This window comes from Gossypium arboreum, chromosome 7 (assembly GCF_025698485.1).
Source record: "Gossypium arboreum isolate Shixiya-1 chromosome 7, ASM2569848v2, whole genome shotgun sequence".
Lineage (NCBI taxonomy): Eukaryota > Viridiplantae > Streptophyta > Magnoliopsida > Malvales > Malvaceae > Gossypium > Gossypium arboreum.
The window spans coordinates 91,940,314-91,945,030 of NC_069076.1; the positions used below are offsets into that span (position 1 = coordinate 91,940,314).

General features: G+C 32.3%; 1 long non-coding RNA gene across 1 annotated transcript; it reads right to left on the reverse strand.

Moving 5' to 3' along the window:
* Window positions 1–3,009: 3,009 nt before the first annotated feature.
* On the reverse strand, window positions 3,010–4,439 carry LOC128295171 (uncharacterized). Its single transcript, XR_008285502.1, has 3 exons — window positions 4,358–4,439; window positions 3,804–3,890; window positions 3,010–3,181 (listed from the first exon to the last, which is right to left on the reverse strand). It is a non-coding gene; the product is annotated as an uncharacterized LOC128295171 (long non-coding RNA).
* Window positions 4,440–4,717: the final 278 nt, after the last annotated feature.

Below are 4,717 nucleotides of genomic sequence, written 5' to 3' on the forward strand. Positions count from 1 at the left end.
TTTAACCTCTGACCGAGCAACAGAATCTTTTACACTCGAACGAGTAGCTCCTGCAGCACTGCTTTGACTCGCACGTTTACTTCTCTGAAAAGTAGCCATCTGTTTCTCATTCTGTTCTTCTTCATCTTTTTGTAACAGAGGACAATTCCAGATAAAATGATCAGTGGCTCCACATTTGTAGCAAGCTCCTGCTTTACCTCTGCATTCACCCAAGTGGTATTTTCCACAGTGTTGACATTTAGACCTGGGAGTATTTTGTGCATTGGCTTCACTAGGAACTGATCTAATTGATATTCCATGATCAGGTTGAGTTACTCTAGTCTTCGATCGTTCAGGTACCGATGTAGCTCGAATGGAATCCTCCTTAAACTTTTTAATCGAAAATGTTGGAAATGATTTGGAGGAGCTTCTCTTATAAGATTTTTTGTTTCTTCTTTCCCGTTGCATCTTTCTGTTGTACACTTCTTCCCTCTTTTAAGCTCGATCTGATAAAACCACAAATTCTCAAATTTTTGTACCACCTATCATCATTATGATTTCATCATTAAGCCCTTCTTCAAATTGGACACACATGTCTTCTTCTGTAGGAACAATCTCTCGAGTATATCTGCTAAGGTATACAAACTCCCTCTCTTACTCAGCTACTGTTCGATTTCCCTGTCGAAGATCAAGAAATTCTCTTTTTTTCTTGTCTAAATATCTTTTACCAACATATTTCTTTTTAAACTCAACCTGGAAAAAATTCCCAAGTAAGTTTCTCGACTGGTACCACAGCTTCTATTGTCTCCCACCAGTGATATGCTTCTTCTTTTAACAAGAAAATAGCACACCTTAAATAGTCATCTGGAGAATAAGCCATTTCTTTAAAAACTCTTATCGTGCTCTACAACCAATACTTAGCTTTTACTGGATCATCATCTGACCTGCCCCGAAATTCTTTAGCCCCAAATTTTTTGAGTTTTTCTACCGTAGTTCTCTTACTTGATTCAATTACCAGAGGAGGAGTTGGAAGAGCAACCGATGGTACTACTGGTGGTACTGTAGTGGGAGGAGGTTGTTGGGTCTGATTCCTTTCCTGAATCCTTTCATTATACCACTGATTCATTACTCCAATAATCATGTTTCTAAGTTCTTGTTCTCGCATTAAGGAAATTGAAACATCACTACTTGTCCCTTGTTCAGATGTCTGTACTCTACTATTTGCTTCTTCCTGTTCAGAATGTTCAGGTCTATTCGACATCTTTACAATCTATTAAAAAAAACAAGGGTTAAATCAAATCATACACATCACACTATCACAGATTTATGTGACATGTATTTCTAAACATTTTACACATCACGGCTATTCTGAGAATCGGTTAAACCGAAGCTCTGATACCAATAAATGTAACACCCCTTAACCTCAAACCGTCGCCGAAATAGGGTTATGAGGCATTACCGAACATATTGGTTAATTTACAAACAATTCATGAATAAACAACAAACATATTAAAACTAAATCATTAAGTCTCTTTTATAAACCCTCGAGGCCTAATTCACGTATTATAAATGAATAAGGACTTATTCAAGTACTCCGAATTTTTTTTTCATAATATAATTACTTTTTTATTTTTTGTTTATTTATTTTATTATTATTATTATTATTATTATTATTATTATTTAAAAAAACTCAATATAACCCCTTTAGAAACATCTAACCTTCCCTGCAATTTCTAATTTGCAACCAATTCAACACAAACAACAACTCAATAAATACAATCTTCATCCAAATCACATTCGTTTCATAACAATATCACTAGTCCTTATTTTATCTAACATTATATCTATTCATACTTTCAAGTAGTATTTAAACATATTAGTTAATTTCCATTCATATTATATATCAACTTATATTAACTTAACTAATATATTCATGAGTTAATACAAAACATAGTCATATAAGCTCCAATACATGCCATATAAACCATTTAAAGTATTTATAACAAAATCTACCGAAAAATCGAGATAGTGTGACTTGAGCGTGATGATCCAATCCTCTAACCCTCTCGTTAATCTACAAAGAGCAATAAACATTACAAGTAAGCTGACTATAGCTTAGTAAGTTCGTCGGCTTTAACTATAAATCTTACCAAATATTAGTTTTCCAAAATTCAAATCATATGGACATTTCAAGTAAGTTACTTTCATCCTGTAAGTCATAATCTCATTTAAAAAAAAATTTACTTAATTGATCTCAATAATAATAATGATAGTGTAACACTCCTTACCCGAGACTGTTGCCAGAATCGAGCACGAGGCATTACTAAACTTATTCTATCCCTTAAATAGGTTTAAATTGTTTATTTAAGCATTTCGGAATGTACTGCCATTCTGCGTCGTAGTCGCCTAAAAATTCATATCTTGAGTTCCGAAACTCGAAATTAAGATCCGTAAATTTTTCCTGAAACTAGACTCATATATCTATCTACTAATTTTTTTCATAGATTTTTGACTTGGCCAATTAGTACAGTTTATTAGTTAAAGTTTCCCCTGTTTCAAAACTTGACTGCACTAACCTCTTGTTACTATGAACCATGTTTCTTCCTGTACAAAATTCATATCACTAATCCGTTTGTTTCTCTTAAAACTAGACTCAACAAGGATTATAACCATATAAAGTATACCTTCTAATTAGTTTTGTACAATTTATGGTGAATTTACAAAGTTGAAAGAGGGGTTCTAGAAATCGCTCTGACCCTGTTTCACTAAAACTCAGATATATCATGAAATATAATACCTTTACCTATTTTTCTTATTCCATAAGAAAATAGACATAATAATATTTAATTTCATATATTATTCATCTTCAAACTATGTTTATGCAATTTTTAGTGATTTTTCAAAGTTACGTCATTGCTGTTACTTGAATCTGTTTTTAGGTTACTTTCACATTTTTCATAATTTTCATGTGATAATCACCATTCAATCATACATATTAATAAACATGCATATCATCGGCCATTTTATTAGCTAATCACTAGCAAGTATTTACACATCATTCATTGTTCATATTATACCAAAAGTGGCTAAGTTTCTATACATGCCATACACAAAACAAAACGTCTAATTATACCGAGTTATTTCTTTGATAGTGTGATCGGCCTCCGACGTTTCCTTCGATCCCCGAGTGGCTAGATAAGTACTATAAGAAGAAGAAAATAAAGAGATTAAGCACTAGGCTTAGTAAGCTTACAAGCAAATAAATCACAACATTCAACATAATGGATAATTATGCATAATATCATCTAACATCATAAATTTCTTTACTTCTCAATTTCTATCTTCTTCTTTATTCCCTTACCTTCTTTCTTACCTGACCTTTCCTTTTTCATAAGTATAATCTACTTTTCCTTTGCTGTTAATTCACTGTAATTTAACTCAGATCCTGACCCGTTGAACCACTCGGAATACTAAGGATACTAGGTCGTTCTGTCATCAATATCCTGCCAATGCCATGTCTTTGACATGGACTTACATGAATTATTCTGTCTCCAATGCCATATATAATATGGACTTACATGGCTCAATCCTGTCTCCAAAGCCATATTTCTAATATGGACTTACATGGCTCATTTCATTCTCATCTGTCAACCCTAATATCCTAACATTCCTAGGGTTCAACCGGGGCTTTCTAACACTTTTCCTCTGTCACTTCACCTTAAATTCGACTTTAAATATTTTCATAACATAAATATATAAATGCTGGAAGTTGACAATAATAATGTAAAATAAAAGAATATTGCATTTATTTACTGTAAACTTACCTCGATACAAAATGTGACTAAACTTTACAATTTAGTCCTTTACTTTTTCTTTTCCCCGATCTACTCTCGAATTTCGCTCTTCTTGATCTATAATAGCAAATTTAGCTTATTTAATTTCAAAATTTATCAAAACAACCCTTTACTCAAACTTTGGCAAAATTACATTTTTGCCCCTAAACTTTCACATATTTGCACTTTTGCCCCAAGGCTCGTAAATTAAACTTCATCCTATTTTCTTATGTTTTATGACATGCTGATCATTTTTCCCTTCTATGGTAACATCAAATTCACACACTAACATGTACTTATGACTATTAGGTATTTTTACCGATTAAGCCTTTTACTCGTTTTCACTTAAAACCAAGTAGCACAAGTTGTCTAACATAATTTAAAACCTCATATTCCATCATAAAACATCAAAATACACAAATTTCACCTATGGGTATTTTTCCAAATTTGATTCTAACTTAAATTATTGGTAGCATAAGCTTTATCGAGCTACCGGGACTTCAAAAACGTAAAGATCATTAAAAACGGGGCTTGGAATCACTTACTATGAAGCTTGAAAGTTGAAGAAACCCCAGCTATGGAGAGAGGTAAGGTTCTGCTGGTAACTTGAAGAAGATGATACAATTTTATCATCTTTTTTACCTTTTTATTAATGTTAATAACCAAATGACCAAAATGCCCCTTCTTACTAAACTTTCAAAAATTCCTTCCATGTCCTAATTTTGTCCATGAACTTAAAATTGGTCAAATTACCATTTAAGATCTCCTAATTAATATTCCAAAATAATTTCATACTAAAAACTTCTAGAATGCAAGTTTTGTAAATTATTCGATTTAGTCCCTAACCTCAATTTAAGCACTTTATGCATAGAATTTTATCACAAAATTTTCACACAATCATGTAA